General features: G+C 41.7%; 1 non-coding gene across 1 annotated transcript; it reads right to left on the reverse strand.

Annotated features, from left to right (window-relative positions):
• Nucleotides 1–386: 386 nt before the first annotated feature.
• Nucleotides 387–494, reverse strand: LOC112764171 (small nucleolar RNA R71). Its single transcript, XR_003183038.1, has one exon. It is a non-coding gene; the product is annotated as a small nucleolar RNA R71 (small nucleolar RNA).
• Between the last annotated feature and the right edge of the window lie 8,636 nt (nt 495–9,130).

The raw sequence follows: 9,130 nt of genomic DNA on the forward strand, positions 1-9,130 counted from the left end.
ACAATGCCAACAATGCAAGGAAGGTGCTGGGTGACTTTACTGCACCTACTCCCGATTTCTATGGGAGAAGCATCTCTATCCCTGCCATTGGAGTAAACAACTTTGAGCTTAAGCCTCAATTAGTTTCTCTAATGCAACAGAATTGCAAGTTCCATGGACTTCCATTGGAAGATCCTCATCAGTTTTTAGCTGAATTCTTGCAAATCTGTGACACTGTCAAGACTAATGGGGTTGACCCTGAGGTCTACAGACTTATGCTATTCCCTTTTGCTGTAAGAGACAGAGCTAGGACATGGTTGGACTCTCAACCTAAAGAAAGCCTGGACTCTTGGGAAAAGCTAATTAATGCCTTCTTGGCAAAGTTCTTTCCACCTCAAAAATTGAGTAAGCTTAGAGTGGAAGTCCAAACCTTCAGACAGAAGGAAGGAGAATCCCTCTATGAAGCTTGGGAAAGATACAAACAACTAATCAGAAAGTGTCCTTCTGATATGCTTTCTGAATGGAGCATCATAGGTATTTTCTATGATGGTCTCTCTGAACTATCCAAGATGTCTTTGGATAGCTCAGCAGGAGGATCTCTTCATCTGAAGAAGACGCCTACTGAAGCTCAAGAACTGATTGAAATGGTTGCAAATAACCAATTCATGTACACTTCTGAGAGAAATCCTGTGAACAATGGGACTAGTCAGAAGAAAGGAGTTCTTGAGATTGACACTCTGAATGCCATATTGGCACAGAACAAAATATTGACCCAACAAGTCAATATGATTTCTCAAAGTCTGTCTGGAATGCAAAATGCACCAAGCAGTACTAAGGAAGCTTCATCTGAGGAAGAAGCCTATGATCCTGAGAACCCTTCAATGGAAGAGGTGAATTACATGGGAGAACCCTATGGAAACACCTATAATCCTTCATGGAGGAATCATCCCAATCTTTCATGGAAGGATCAACAGAGACCTCAACAAGGTTTCAATAACAACAATGGTGGAAGAAACAGGTTTAGCAATAGCAAGCCTTTTCCATCATCTTCTCAGAAACAGACAGAGAGTTCTAAGCAGAATACCTCTGACTTAGCAACCATGGTCTCTGATCTAATCAAAACCACTCAAAGTTTCATGACTGAAACAAGGTCCTCCATTAGAAATTTGGAAGGACAAGTGGGTCAGCTGAGCAAGAAAATTACTGAGCTCCCTCCTAGTACTCTTCAAAGAATACAGAAGAAAATCCAAAAGGAGAGTGCAAGGCCATCAACATGGCCGAATTTTGGGAGGAAGAAGAGGCAGTGAACGCCACTGAGGAAGGCCTCACTGGGCGTCCACTGGCCTCCAATGAGTTCCCCAATGAGGAACCATGGGAATCTGAGGCTCAAACTGAGACCATAGAGATTCCATTGGACTTACTTCTGCCATTCATGAGCTCTGATGAGTATTCTTCCTCTGAAGAGGATGGGTATGTCACTGAAGAGCAAGTTGCTAAATACCTTGGAGCAATCATGAAGCTAAATGACAAGTTATTTGGAAATGAGACTTGGGAGGATGAACCCCCTTTGCTCACCAAAGAACTGGATGACTTGTCTAGGCAGAAACTGCCTCAAAAGAGACAGGATCCTGGTACGTTTTCAATACCTTGTACCATAGGCACCATGACCTTCAAGAAGGCCTTGTGTGACTTAGGGTCAAGTGTAAACCTAATGCCTCTCTCTGTAATGGAGAAGTTAGGGATCTCTGAGGTGCAAGCTGCAAAAATCTCACTAGAGATGGCAGACAACTCAAGAAAACAAGCCCATGGACTTGTAGAGGATGTTCTAGTTAAAGTTGAAGACCATTACATCCCTACTAATTTCATAGTCCTAGAGACTGGGAAGTGCATGGATGAGTCCATCATCCTTGGCAGACCCTTCCTAGCCACAGCAAGGGCTGTGATTGATGTTGATAGAGGACAGTTGATCATTCAAGTGAATGAAGAATCCTTGGTGTTTAAGGCTCAAGGATATCCCTCTATCACCATGGAGAGGAAGCATGAAGAGCTTCCCTCAAAACAGAGCCAAACAGAGCCCCCACAGTCAAACTCTAAGTTTGGTGTTGGGAGGCCACAACCAAACTCTAAGTTTGGTGTTAAACCCCCACATTCAAACTCTAAGTTTGGTGTTGGGAGGTTCCAACATAGCTCTGAGCATTTCTGAGGCTCCATGAGAGTCCCCTGTCAAGCTAATGACATTAAAGAAGCGCTTGTTGGGAGGCAACCCAATGTTTTATAATTAACTATTTTCTTTTGTTATTTTTTCTTTTTTTTGTAGGCTGATGATCATGAGAAGTCACAAAATCAATGAAAAAAGCAAAAACAGAATGAAAAACAGGAAGAAAAACAGCACACCCTGGAGGACGCACCCACTGGCATTTAAACGCCAGTGAGGTTAGCTGTTGGGCGTTTAACGCCAGAAAGGGGCACCAGACTGGCGTTAAACGCCAGAAATGGGCAAGAAGCTGGCATTAAACGCCAGAAAGGGGCACCAGCCCGGCGTTTAACGCCAGAAATGGCTCAAAACGTGATTTTGCTTGCCATTTGGTGCAGGGATGACTTTTCCTTGACACCTCAGGATCTGTGGACCCCACAGGATCCCCACCTACCCTACCACTCTCTCTCTCTTCTTCACCCATTCACCAATCACCTCAACACCTCTTCCCCAAAAACCCCTCACCTATCAAATCCCATCTTTCTCTTCACCACTCACATCCATCCTTCACAAAACCCCACCTACCTCACCATTCAAATTCAAACCACTTTCCCACCCAAACCCACCCTCAAATGGCCGAACCCTACCCTTCCCCTCTCCTATATAAACCCTCCTTCACTCCTTCATTTTCACACATCCTAAACACCATTTCTCTCCCCTTTTGGCCGAACACAAAGCCATTCCCTTCTTCCTCTTTTCTTCTTCTTCTACTCTCTTCTTTCTTCTTTTGCTCGAGGACGAGCGAACCTTTTAAGTTTGGTGTGGTAAAAGCATTGCTTTTTGTTTTTCCATAACCATTTATGGCATCCAAGGCCGGAGAAACCTCTAGAAAGAGGAAAGGGAAGGCAAAGGCTTCCACCTCCGAGTCATGGGAGATGGAAAGATTCATCTCAAGGGTGCATCAAGACCACTTCTATGAAGTTGTGGCCTTGAAGAAGGTGATCCCCGAGGTCCCTTTTTCACTCAAAAAGGGTGAATATCCGGAGATCCGACATGAGATCCGAAGAAGAGGTTGGGAAGTTCTTACCAACCCCATTCAACAAGTCGGAATCTTGATGGTTCAAGAGTTCTATGCCAATGCATGGATCACCAAGAACCATGACCAAAGTGTGAACCCGAATCCAAAGAATTATCTTACTATGGTTCGGGGGAAATACTTGGATTTTAGCCCGGAAAGTGTAAGGTTGGCATTCAATTTGCCCATGATGCAAGGAGATGAACATCCTTACACTAGAAGGGTCAACTTTGATCAAAGGTTGGACCAAGTCCTCACAGTCATATGTGAAGAGGGCGCCCAATGGAAGAGAGATTCAAGAGGGAAGCCGGTTCAATTAAGAAGGCATGACCTCAAGCCCGTGGCTAGAGGATGGTTAGAGTTTATACAACGCTCAATCATTTCCACTAGCAACCGGTCCGAAGTTACCATAGACCGGGCTATCATGATCCATAGCATCATGGTTGGAGAAGAAATAGAAGTTCATGAGGTTATAGCCCAAGAACTCTATAAGGTGGCGGACAAGTCCTCTACCTTGGCAAGGTTAGCCTTTCCTCATCTCATCTGTCACCTCTGTTATTCAGTTGGAGTTGACATAGAGGGAGACATCCCCATTGATGAGGACAAGCCCATCACTAAGAAGAGGATGGAGCACACAAGAGACCCCACTCACCATGAGATCCCTGAGATTCCTCAAGGGATGCACTTTCCTCCACAGAACTATTGGGAGCAACTAAACACCTCCCTAGGAGAATTGAGTTCCAACATGGGACAACTAAGGGTGGAGCACCAAGAACACTCCATCATCCTCCATGAAATTAGAGAAGATCAAAGAATCATGAGGGAGGAGCAACAAAGACAAGGAAGAGACATTGAGGAGCTCAAGCACTCCATAGGAACTTCAAGAGGAAGAAAGAGCCGCCATCACTAAGGTGGACCCGTTCTTTGATTTCCTTGTTCTTTATTCTTCTGTTTTTCGAATTTTATGTGCTTATGTTTATCCATGTTTGTGTCTTGTGATCATTAGTGTCTTAGTGTCTATGCCTTAAAGTTATGAATGTCCTATGAATCCATCACCTTTCTTGAATAAAAACGTGCTTAATTGAAAAGGAAAGAATTGCATGAATTTTAAATTTTATACCAGTTTAATTATTTTGATGTGGTGGCAATATTTTTGTTTTCTGAATGTATGCTTAAACAGTGCATATGTATCTTGAATTTGTGGTTCATGAATGTTGGCTCTTGAAAGAATGATGAAAAAGGAGACATGTTACTGAGGATCTGAAAAATCATTACAATGATTCTTGAAGCAAGAAAAAGCATTTCTATTCAAAAAAAAAAAAGAGAAAAAAAAGAAAAGAAAACGAAAAAAAAAGGGAGAGAAAAGAAAGAAAAATAAAGTTGTGATCCAAGGCAATAAGAGTGTGCTTAAGAACCCTGGACACCTCTAGTTGGGGACTCTAGCAAAGCTGAGTCACAATCTGAAAAGGTTCACCCAATTATGTGTCTGTGGCATGTATGTATCCGGTGGTAATACTGGAAGACAGAGTGCTTTGGGCCACAGCCAAGACTCAATAAGTAGCTATGTTCAAGAATCATCATACTTTACTAGGAGAATCATTAACACTATCTGGATTCTAAGTTCCTAAAGAAGCCAATCATTCTGAATTTCAAAGGATAGAGAGAGATGCCAAAATTGTTCAGAGGCAAAAAGCTAAAAGCCCCGCTCATCTAATTGATACTGATCTTCATAGATGTTTTTGGAATTCATTGCATATTCTCTTCTTTTTATCTTATTTGATTTTCAGTTGCTTGAGGGCAAGCAACAATTTAAGTTTGGTGTTGTGATGAGCAGATAATTTGTACACTTTTTGGCATTATTTTTAGTATGTTTTTAGTATGATATAGTTAGTTTTTAGTATATTTTTATTAGTTTTTAGTTAAAATTTACTTTTCTGGACTTTACTATGAGTTTGTGTGTTTTTCTGTGATTTCAGATATTTTCTGGCTGAAATTGAGGGACCTGAGCAAAAATCTGATTCAGAGACTGAAAAGGACTGCAGATGCTGTTGGATTCCGACCTCCCTGCACTCAAAGTGGATTTTCTGGAGCTACAGAAGCCCAATTGGCGCGCTCTCAACGGCGTTGGAAAGTAGACATCCTGGGCTTTCCAGCAATATATGATAGTCCATACTTTGCCCAAGATTTGATGGCTCAAACCGGCGTACAAAGTCACCCTCAGAAATCCCAGCGTTAAACGCTGGAACTGGCACCCAAATGGGAGTTAAACGCCCAAACTGGCATAAAAGCTGGCGTTTAACTCCAAGAAGAGTCTCTGCACGAAAAATGCTTCATTGCTCAGCCCAAGCACACACCAAGTGGGCCCGGAAGTGGATTTTTATGTCTTTTACTCATCTCTGTACACCCTAGGCTACTAGTTCTCTATAAGTAGGACCTTTTACTATTGTATTTTCATCTTCGGACATCTAGTTCTTAGATCAGATCTTGGTTCTTCTGGTTCCTTCTCTGGGGCCGAAACCAATGATCACTTTTGTTCTTATGTATTTTCAACGGTGGAGTTTCTACACACCATAGATTAAGGTGTGGAGCTCTGCTGTACCTCGAGTATTAATGCAATTACTATTGTTCTTCTATTCAATTCCGCTTGTTCTTTGTCCAAGATATTCATTCGCACTCAAGAACTTGATGAATGTGATGATTATGTGACACTCATCATCATTCTCACTCATGAACAAAGTGACTGACAACCACTTCTGTTCTACAAGCAAACAAGGCTCTAGTGTTTATCTCTTGGATTCTTTAACCGGAATCTTCGTGGTATAGGCGAGAACTGATGGCGGCATTCAAGAGAATCCGGAAGGTCTAACCTTGTCTGTGGTATTCTGAGTAGGATTCAATGATTGAATGACTGTGACGTGCTTCAAACTCCTAGCAGGCGGGGCGTTAGTGACAGACGCAAAAGAATCGATGGATTCTATTCCGGCCTGACCGAGAACCGACAGCTGATTACCCCATGCTGTGACAGAGCATAGGCAAACATTTTCACTGAGAGGATGGGAGGTAGCCATTGACAACGGTGAAACCCTACACAAGCTTGCCATGGAAAGGAATAAGAAGGATTGGATGAAGACAGTAGGAAAGCAGAGAGACGGAAGGGAAGGCATCTTCATGCGCTTATCTGAAGTTCCTACCAATGAATTACATAAGTACCTCTATCTTTATCTTATTGTTTATTTTCGTTCATCATCATATCCATTTGAGTTTGCCTGACTAAGATTTACAAGATGACCATAGCTTGCTTCATACTAACAATCTCCGTGGGATCGACCCTTACTCGCGTAAGGTTTATTACTTGGACGACCCAGTGCACTTGCTGGTTAGTTGTGCGAAGTTGTGTAATGCCATGGTATTGAACACAAAGTTTTTGGGGTTCATGTCCGGGGATTATGAGAGTTGTGAAAAGTATTGTTCACAATTTCGCACACCACTCGCATTAGTGCAAAAATTAGAGTTATTACATCCTACCCTAAAATTTTCTTTACCTGTAACAAGTGTGAGTAATCGGTTCTTATCTTATTTTCTAGTCCTCAGGTGTGTTGTGTTTCCTCATCTTGTCTCAACTTACGTATAGCAGTTAAAGAAATAAAAGAATGTAATGTACCAAAATCGTAGAGTGCAGTTAAGAAGTGAGTCTTGACACAATACTGACCTTGGGTCAAGGAGTCTGAGTACAAGCATCTTCAGGAATCATTGTAAATACTCTTCCTGGCTGATGCGATCTAGCTGGCTCTTGAATAAACTTCTTCGGCCAATTTTTCACTATATGTCTCAGTTCACCGCAGTTGTAACAGATATTCAATCCAAACCGACAAGGTCGGTTACCATGGTCCTTCCTACACTGACTACACACCGTATCTGTTTGGGTCTGTAGAGGTCGCTTGCCAGTATTCTGCCTTGGTTCATCTCTATTTTCAACAGTAGGGCGTACAACATTATTCCTAACTTACTAATCCCTACGCAGGCTTACTCCAGGTGCCTTAAAATTCACCCCTCGCCAAGCCACATACCGACTAAAACTGTTAGAACTTCTCAGAGGTAAATCCTGATGATTCATTCTCGTTGCTGCCATTTTTTTCTTACAGTCTTCCATTAGTTGACTTTTATTGACAAACTCTGCGAAATTCTATATCTCCAGCGGGACTAATGAATGCATCAGCTCATTGCGAAGTCCTCCTTCGTACTTCAATCACTTCCATTCTTCAAAATTATCTGGGTTTCCCTAACAGATCTTAGAGAATTGGCAAAAATCCTCAAATTTCTAAGTATATTCTGCCATAGACATATTCTCCTGTTTCAACTGTATTAATTCCATTTCTTTAGCATCACGAACAGATCTAGGGAAATACTTTTTGTAAAATTCCTCCTTAAAAGCATCTCAGTCATTCTCTTCCACCTCCTGTCTTAACAAGCGTTGCACTTCATGCCACCAATGTTCAGCTTCTCCCTCCAGCATATAGGTCGCAAACTCCACGTATTGTCTTTCTGGTACATGTTGCGCTCACAATGACTTCTCGATACCACAGAACCAACTGTCAGCTTCAGTTGCAACGAGCGTCCCCTTAAACTTGGGTGGATTTACCTTTAAAAAGGTTGCCAGTGTCATAGGGTTATTGTGGTTTCCAGCGCCTTCATTATCATTACTGTTTCCACCACGCTCACCATTGCATCCCCTGTTACGATCTCCATTCCTCTCTCTCAAACAGTCATTTGCTCGCGTTGTCACAGTTGCCATTTCACGCACAGCCTCAGCCATGGTGTTCATCGCAGCTATAAAAGCATCTGCACCCCTCGTCGATTCCTCTACAGGGTTCGCACTATGCTACCACGTCCTCGTCCCTGTGCAGCCATTAAGATTCTTGATAAACCCCAATTTTGTGGTTTATCTTGTGCTTAATTTATGGGAATTTTATCAATTTATCTCACATTTATTCAATGAAATAGTATGGTTTTATAATTCTTCCTAAATTTGTGCTTAAGAGTGAAAACATTCTTTTTAGGATTTTAAATAGCCAAATTTAATTCACTCAATTTCATTCGATGCCTTGATATGTTTGTTGAGTGCTTTCAGGTTCATAAGGCAAGTGTTGGATGGAATAAGTGAAGAGAAAAGCATAGCAAAAGGATGATTCATGGAAAAACAAGGATTTGGAGTACTTTGAGCGACGTGCACGCATGACAGACGCCTAAGCGCGAAAAGGAGGTCGTCCAGGCGACGCGTACGCGTGACAAGGAAAAAGTCAGACGACACGTACGCATGATCCATGCATACGCGTCACAATCAGCACGTGACCTCATTAAAGTGAATACACTGGGGGCGATTTCTAAGCTGCCCAGGCCCAAATCCAACTCATTCCTGAGGCTATTTGATGCAGAATTGAAGATTGGACAAGTGGGAGCAATTAGATTAGCTTAGGACCATGCTTTAGGTAGTTTTCTAGAGAGAGAAGCTCCCTCTTCTCGCTAGAATTAGGTTAATTTCTCTTAGATCTAGGTTTAATTTCTTGTTTTCATCTAGTTTTCTTTATAATTTTTTGTTCTTACATCTTTGTTCTTCTTAGTTTTCTTATTAATTTTCCTTTTATGTCATTTTCATGTTCATGCACTATTGTTGGATTTGGTTTTCTTTAATGCAATTTGATGTATTTCATGTTTAATGTTGCTTTCTTTAGTTGTTATTGTTGATTCCTTGCATTGGGCAGTTGTAGAATTTATATTTCTTGTAATTTATCATGCTTTCCTTTTATGCCTTCCAAGTGTTTGACAAAATACTTGGTTGGATGTTAGTGTAGCTTTTTTAGCATTCTTGGCTTGGAAAGAGAAAT

The sequence above is a fragment of the Arachis hypogaea genome, chromosome 2 (genome assembly GCF_003086295.3).
Source record: "Arachis hypogaea cultivar Tifrunner chromosome 2, arahy.Tifrunner.gnm2.J5K5, whole genome shotgun sequence".
In the NCBI taxonomy this organism is placed as follows: Eukaryota; Viridiplantae; Streptophyta; class Magnoliopsida; order Fabales; family Fabaceae; genus Arachis; species Arachis hypogaea.